Here is a 9,048-nt window from a genome sequence, read left to right as displayed (position 1 = left end):
ACTTTTTTGTGTAGAAGTAAAAAATTATTAAAAAAAATACATTACACATATTTTTTAGATCTTTTTTATATATTTTTATTTTTATCATGCATCAAATAGATGCTTTTATGTTTGGTAAAAGATATTCTTTACTAGAAAATAGAAAAATATAATTATATAAAAGTATATTACAAGCAATGTATAATCTTTGAACAACTTACTCTGAGGGCCTACAATCTTGCAAATTCTTATATCATCATTTGATGCTTCAAAGAAAAAAAATTGTTCTAAAAAACAAAGTTTATTGAAGTAGGAGAGTAGCATAAAGACCTTCAAGTGAAGGTCCATTTGTATAGAGTTTCTCAATTCACAACACTTTAATTTAAAAAAGAAAAATCTTCATTTAAAATCCTCCCTTCATATAAATTTTGTTTATATGTGGTTGCCATTTCACCTTCCAAAGAAGGACCTTCATTCGATGGTGTTCAATATTTTTTTCCTTTGAAATTTATATCTTATATGCATCATCTCACAAGTAGGACACACTATTATGGGATTACAATATTTCTTATACCCTATGTTGTCATATTGAGTGTTCACTTCCATATCATCTTATTACATTTAACGGGACCATGTTGTTCCCATATTATATATGTGGTTTCTTTACCTTATCATCCTTCTAAATCCATCCTTTGGATTGGGGGCCATCTTACTTTTCCCATTCTATATGGTGAACATTATTTTTTTCTAATCCTCTTATATAGGGAGTATTATGCCTCCTTCATATCACTTTAATTGATATGATAGATTTTGTACCTAGAGCTATCTTACCAGCATGCGTTGTCTCTTAATATATTAAGTGTGCTCACATGATTTATCATGTAAAATGAGCCATATTGAGAACACCATGTATTTTTCATATTGCACTTAAAGTGCGCCTCTATGGGCATGTTCACCTTGATATTTTCTCATACTAAGGGAAATCAAATACCTTGATTATTATCCCCAATGTAAATGTGATTATGATGTAATTTTCATATATTCATTTGTCACATGATGTGGATACCATGTGACACTTTACATTATTCATGTTTTGCAATTAATTTGTATGTACTATTTTTATTCTCCTATAGTTCCTTGCACATGTTTTAAATCAATTGTAGAAGGAAAATGTGTCAGTAAAATTCCTACGTTGAAATTTTTTGTAGTGACTTATGCTACCTATAAAATCATTCTTATGTCTAGATATAAATTTAACACATAGCATGGAGGTTTATTATGTGATATATCATCTTACTATTTTTTTTTCCTAATTTCTTAAATACTTAAAGAAAGCTTCTAATTTGTGCTTATATTCTAGTCCTGAGACAATAAATACTTATTATAAGTTATTTCTATATTTTGTAGGTTCACATAAATTGCATATGCCAAAAACAAGATGGATGCACTAAAAAATTATCTAATTGGACCCAACGCTTTACATGGACCCCAATGTCCTTTTTGTCTTCGAAATGTTCACTATAACTGAATGAAATCTTGTCAAAGCTTCCAAATAATGAGTGTTTAAAGAACATCCATTTTCTCACCTAAATTATTGGATTTTATACTACGTCAAGATTATTTCTTCACTAATTTTACGGTCCATTCCTACCTAAAAAAAGAAGATAAATACATAAATTACACCAATTTTCCCACTGAATCAAATTTAATCAAATTTAATCAAACATATAGAAGTGAAATTTCCATAAATAAATAATCATTATTACCACATACTTGCATCATCCTCAACTACATGGGTGAATGCCTTCCAAACCTGTGCATCAGCACCACATAATTCCTACCCAAAGCAAAAGAAAACAAAAACTCAAGTAATTTTACAATACAGAAGTTGTTACCTGGACAATGAGCAACAGGACGAGGAATACGAGAAATGTGAAAAAGACAGGTGTAAACGGGCCACTGCCACCCAAATTATGTTTCAAACGTCACAATTGACAGTTGGCACATACAACAGCTCTGCTACATATAATAAGAGCAAAGTGTGGCATTTTTTGGGGGGGGAGAGTGGAGCAGAAATCTTGTAATCACCCAGCTCGTATCTAGGCCAGCTTGAGCGCTCTTTTAATAATTCATAACATGACACTCACGTTGTTCGTGCGAGGATCTCGATATTGTTTATTTTGGACGTTTTCCTTCATCTACTTTACATTGTAAAATACTACTATGCAGGATTTGTGGGTTCCTCTGTAGCCACCGGCATTGTTTAGTGTTTATATCATAGGATTGGCATTGTCTTCTCCGTCATCTGCAGTGTTTGTATTGACCACTCTTGAATGCCCGGCTTTTCTCTTACCATAAAGCTTCTTTTGGTGTAAGGTCTGCTCCACATAATGGCAATGGCCGAGACGTGGTCGAATCTCGGGAAGGTTGCGGCAACCACAGTTTTCGTGGGAACAATCGCGGGGCAGTACATTCCTGCCGAACTCTACCAATATTTCAGAGAGCAACGGCGCAGGTTCACACGATTCATGTCTCCCTACATCACTCTGGTGGTTGAGGAGATCGCAGGCTTCAGGGTCAGCGATCTTTACGAATCGGTGCAGATTTATCTGAGCACGCGCTCCACTTCCACCGCCACCAGATTGAAGGTCAGCAAGCCCAAAAATGACAATGCCTTTACCTTCGCCATGGACAAAAGCCAACAAATCATGGACGAGTTTGAGGGAGTCAAAGCCTGGTGGACGTTGCGCACAGAGGTCAAGCCGCCTTCCCTGTTGAACATCTCCGATGAAAAGCGTTACTTCGAGCTCATATTCCACAAGAAGGACAAAGGCAAGATATTTGAAGCCTATCTGCCGCACGTAATTGCGGAGGCCAAAATCATGGAGTTGAAAAAGCGACAACGGAAGATTTACACCAATATAGGTGGTAACTCGCAATCGAACCCTGCGGCCAGAAGCTCTAGTGTTTGGACGCCCATGGTTTTCGAGCACCCTGCGACGTTCCAAACCCTGGCTCTTCACCCCGACCTAAAAGATGACATAATCCAGGATCTCAGAATATTTTCTCAGAGGGAAAAGTATTATAAGGACGTCGGCCGTGCCTGGAAACGCGGGTATTTGCTCTACGGCCCTCCCGGCACCGGAAAGTCGACCATGATCGCTGCTATTGCGAATTTTCTCGAGTATGACATTTATGACCTGGAGTTATCAGAGGTCAAGAGCAATACTGAGCTTAGGTCGCTTTTGATTGGGACTACGAATAGGTCTGTTATTGTGATTGAGGACATCGATTGCTCCCTGGATTTGTCCGGCCGGGTAAAGAAGGCGAAGAAAGAGAGCAGGGGAATACAAATCCCGGCGATAGATGAGAGCGGCGGTCATAATAGCAAGGTGACTCTGTCCGGGGTTTTGAATTTCACAGATGGCTTGTGGTCCTGTTGCGGCAGCGAGCGGATTATTATTTTTACGACAAATCATGTTGATCGGCTGGACCTGCGCTTCTTCGTTCCGGGCGCATGGATAAGCATATTCATTTGTCTTTCTGCACTTTTCGCGCGTTTAAAGTTCTTGCTCGAAATTATCTTGGCGTTGAAGATCATCCTCTGTTTGAACAAGTTGAGGTTTTGATGAAGGAGGCGCAGATGACGCCGGCGGATGTGAGTGAGGAATTGATGAGGGTGACTGACGATCCCACCGCTGCTCTTGAAAAGCTGATTGAGGGTCTGCGCCGGGCTATGGAAAAGGCTGCCGTGAAAAATGAAATTTTGCCGGAGACCGAAAGTGAAGAAGCCGATTTAGTTGAAGAGGAAGCTGCTCCGGTCGCTATTATGAGTGATTCTTCAGAATATATGAAGATGTTTAGAAATCGAATGGGATAAATAATGAGTATCTTTTTGTTTGTTCATTCAGTTATGTTCTGCGCATTGTTGTTCCCGTCCATGGTAAGGAAAATTGCCACCATGTAAAATAAGTTGTTATTTGTTTTAAGGATAGTCAAGGATTATCATATTAAATAATAATATATAAAAAATATGTCTCAGAGATTTTTTTTTGAGGTGTATATTTTTATTAATTTTTTATATAAAAGTATAATAGACATTTTGAAAAGAATCTCTTAGCATATCTAATATTTAATATTTATATGTTAGTATAATTTCCTTCTTATGAAAGATTATAAATTTGATAAAACATAATTTAAAGATAAAAGAAAATGAATGCACATTGAAATGTTTCTCATTGAAAATCTTAAATCATTCAATTACACTAGTTCATGTTACTTTAATTTCATAATAAGATATTTTATAATTAAAAATTAAAGTGGATCTTCTTTAATTTATTTTTTCCACTCCATCTTCATATGATTCATATAAATTTTAATTATTGTACCGAAACGAATCTCATTCAATAGCTAAGGTCTATAAACATTTAAAGTTGTACCATCCAACTTGCTTCCTACAATTTCTACATCATCAAATTTCAATTAGAGAAGCTCTTCTATTTTAATATTTTCAATAAGTCACCACCATAGCCTTAGAATCGCAATAAAAGTATTCTACTCTTTCTTTGTTAAGTATAAACATAGAAGAAGATAGACCTCAAACTGCAGTTTGTGTTATTGAAACGTGTTAATACTAGCCTTGGGTTTTCAAATGCAATAGAACTCCAATATCTAACCTTTTTTCAAGCTAGGTTTCTAATTAAAATAGATGAAATGGGATAAACTGATACCATGAGATAATCTCTTGACTACAAATGGTTCCTTCATGAAGATCAATCATATTAATGATATTTTCCAATCTTGGAGGTCTCCTTAACAAGAAGAGAAGTAGCCAACTTCACTTTTAAACCTAATCAAATTTAATTTATCTTTCATTTGCTAAAGTGACTGATAGCCTTACTCATCATGCTTGTACTTGTATATAATCACTCTCTTTACTGCTTCTAACTCGAGGACAAGTGGGTTTAATTGGACACATTTGGGGTAATGCAATTACCTAAAAAAATCAACTAGTGGAAGCATGAAACGTATTCCCTAGCCTCGCAATGCTCATAGCAACCTGATTAGAGACAACAATTTGCTACTTTTTTGTAGTCTTCCACCAAGAATTAACAGACATCTTTGCCTTTCTTTGCAAATGTGGTCCTAGTGATTGTAGGCAATTTGCAACAATGGACCATTAAACAAGGGTAAACTTCCCATACCATAGCACATGAACATCAATGGAGGCCGTGGAGAGAAGAGGACTAGAGTCTCAAGCTTTCTCTCTACAACATAGACAAAAAAATAGAAGTCTTCTGGCCATTGAAAACCACAAATTTTACATTTCTCTGAACAAACCCTCCTCTGAATAAATGAAGAAATAAGTGTGGCTACTAGATAAATGTGACAAGATTCATTTCTTTGTAAGTAGATAGTGAGTGGTGTATTACAGAAGAGAAAATGCCTCACCTTCTATGATATCGAAGACCACTCTTCCACCACCGTCTAGCAAAGCATGCTTGAACTTTTAACTTCTAATGTTACACATTTTAACCATCATGGATGGGCGTCAAATTTAATCAAACTATTTACTAATATTTTTGTTACAATTGTAGGAATGTGTCTTGTGTAATAAGTTCCAATTTATTCACTTAATCACCAAAATATTTTTTAGAATTTAATTTTAGAATCTATCATTTTTGGGGGGAGGATTTTTCATCTATAAAGTTGTTTTAGCTACGTGATATGTAAGCATAATCCTTAGGTTGAAACCTCTTCAACTAAGAGCCAAGGATTGAGGGGCATCCATTCCACCAAATTTGTCCAAGGCATGATCTCGACCTCATCCGTTATGATGTAGGAGCCTTGTAGTTAGCAAGACTTGAGCTTGGTGGACTTATTAAGAGGCATTTGACTTCACTAGCAAAACCAAGAACCCATTGACTTAACCTATCAATTTTGACTAAACTGGATTTAACAAATTTGTTTTGTTATAGATACAAGTTTAATTGACTGCTGATTGGTTCATTTGTGATATAGATGCATACATACATAGACTAATTGAATAAGGATTTCCTCATTACATGGTGGTTCACTATTTAAAAAATAACTATTAAAACATTGAAATTAATTGATAACTTAAAGTGAAGCAATAGATAGGCATGTTGCCTCTTGCAAACAAATGGATCGTTAACTTACTCACTTTGTTTTCTACTATAGAACATTTCTTACTTGCATTTCATTGAGTGATTCATTCTATTCTATTAAATACAGATTGATAGTATTGAGAAATTACTTACTATATTTTTATACTAATCAAGAGAATTGCTAACTATGATCCCTAGGCTAGTAGTTGTTACTAGTAATTATTGATATATCTTTTAATGACTTTACCTTTCATATATAATGAGAGAAGATGAGTGGATTTATCATATCAATGGGTGCATATATAGAATCATAAGAAATTAGATAAAATAATTTTTTTTTAAATAAGGAGACACAATTATAATAACAAGTTTGTCTAACTGATCTATGAGGTTATACCCATATTATTTCAAAAATATTTTAAATTAATGTATAGAATCAAATAGAATGTAATGGTCTCTTCAAATTCAGAATATTATGATGTTTTTTTATCTTGTAATCATTATTTTTCAATGATTTTGTCTATTGACTAGATATAATTCTTGTCTTGTTGGTGTCATCAATAAATTGTATTTTAGTTAGTGATTGGTGGTTGTTTAATCTAGACTAATTGTCTCTTTATTGTATTTTACAAACAGTGTCTTGACTGTTTTTATTCCTTATAATTTTCTTTACATTTTATTAATTGAAAAAAAAGTCACAACACATTTACCTCAGCATTAAATATTCACCCGGAATAGAATTGGTAACAAGGAAAATGAAATTGAATATATTTTACCCATATGTAGTTATAGGCAGTGGTTCAGTCAAACTTACTATTTGAGTTCATATTAAGTGGAGCAGCACGAAGAGAAATGTAATTGTTGAGGCTGCGTGAGAGGAAGGGATGGTAAAGGTAACGTGCACAATGGTTGTAGCTATTCTGGCTCCAAAATGGCATGCCTTGACATGATGCGGCTCCAAAATTGCATGCCCTCTCATGATGCCATGAGACACGTTCTGGGACCCACCACCAGGCTGGTGTGGAGGCATGTTGTCATTTTGCGATTGATGGAAAGCATTTGCACACAGCTAGCATTTGTCGGCCACTCTCACGGTCACAGGTACAGCTACAGTTTGTAACCACGTATGTCAAAAAATTTGAAATGCCCACCTAAACGTGTGTCCAAAAATTTGAAATGCCTGCCTAAACATGTGTCCAAAAATTTGAAATGCCTAGCCTCAATGATCATTTTGCCAAAATAGCTACATCCAGCAAGAGAAAGTTGAAAGGTCAAGAGAAATAATCTAGAGGTGGTGGTTTTGGTTGAATCAGAGTGAGGGGAGCTGAGGTTGCTATGAGAAGAGCTTGTTGTTCAATCTCAGTGTTGCTTCTTCAATCTCAGTGTTGTTGCTTCTTCATTTTGTTTCTGTTTTTGTAATGTATATAGGATTATGCCAGTTTTACGTTGGTTTTATTTGGAGACAGCTTTGGAAATGACTATGAAGATGTTGATTCAATGATTGTTTTTATCATTGAATTTTTAAATTTTGGTGCCCAACTTTTCAAATGGTTTGTAAGTTCTGATCTAGCTATGCATTACATTATACTCAATCATATTTTATGAGTAGTGAATTCATTCATTCATATAATGTTTAAGTTTTTTTATCATGGAATTCAAATTTTGGTGCCCAACTGTTCACATGGCTTTTATGTTTTAGTTTAGATATGCATTACATTATATTGAATGAACATTTTATGAGTAGTGAATTCAGTCATTCATATAATATTCAAGTTTTTTTTATAATATTCAACAGTGTGAAATATTGTAGCTCCATGATGCCATCCAAATTGTAGTTTTCGGAATCATGAAAAGGGTTTCCTATTATTTCGATTACTTTCAAAGCCATTGATTATTTGTTACATGGGTCACTAGATTTTTCAGTCAAATCGTTTGGGAAAACGTTTGAACAAGTGTTTGATCTCTTAGTTCAGATTGGGACATGTGGATTTTTTTTTGGAAGTGCTCTCTTTGATCGGTGCTTTTCTTTCCTTCAGTGTGTGCCACTTGTATGGCAAGAAATGAACTGTTTTCTTGTGGATTCTACAGATATAAGGCGAACTACCCGCTATGTTAGGTGAATTACAAAAGATTAATGATGGCTGTGTGAAATGTTTTTTTCAGAACCGTTTCCTTTCAGTCTGTTCAAAAGGCAAAACTTATAATGTTTTTTTTTAAGAAATATCGAGTTGTAACGTATAATAATCCATAAGAAAATAGTTCATTTCTTGCTATACAAGTGGCACACATTGAAGGAAAGAAAAGCACCAATCAAAGAGAGCACTTCCAAAAAAAAGTTTAAAGCTTTGTGTAATACCATCAGTCGTGCAAGAGTATTCCAGTGAGAAATTTGTGTCCTCTATATTTTGTTGTGTTTATTTCATTTTAAAACAATTCTATTGATATTTGTTAAATGAGGCCATTGGTTATTTGATCATTATTTAACATTGTGGCTACTTATACACAAATATATAGAAGAAATTAAGTACCAAAATGATATATTTAAGACAAAGCTAAAGCAAATGTAAAAATAAATAAAAGTATCAAATTTTATTTTCAGATGCAATATTTAGTATGTCACTTGATGAAAATCTATTGTGTGCTGAAATAATATAATAAAAAATAGCTACAATTGATCAAATCGTAAAAAAATTGTTGTTGATCAATATATTTTAATGGCGAAATTTTCTTCCATCTCCTCAATTAGATATTTTTAAAGAATTCCATATCAGATAAATTTTGTAGAGCATGCACTTAAGGCTCACTAAGAATGGTTAAATATTATTTTAATTTTATAAATATTTTATGTTATAAACTAATTTATGTTTATGTTTAATGGGAAAATGAAAATGAATCCACATGCTCTAATGAGATAATTGTAGGTCATTAAATTCACAAAGAT

The 9,048-nt window shown here is 34.1% G+C and overlaps 1 pseudogene; it reads left to right on the top strand.

Annotated features, from left to right (window-relative positions):
- Window positions 1–2,375: 2,375 nt before the first annotated feature.
- On the top strand, window positions 2,376–3,859 carry LOC131055959 (AAA-ATPase ASD, mitochondrial-like; annotated as a pseudogene).
- Window positions 3,860–9,048: the final 5,189 nt, after the last annotated feature.

This window comes from Cryptomeria japonica, chromosome 11 (genome assembly GCF_030272615.1).
Source record: "Cryptomeria japonica chromosome 11, Sugi_1.0, whole genome shotgun sequence".
Classification (NCBI taxonomy): Eukaryota; Viridiplantae; Streptophyta; class Pinopsida; order Cupressales; family Cupressaceae; genus Cryptomeria; species Cryptomeria japonica.
This window is presented reverse-complemented; position numbering and strand designations above follow the sequence as displayed.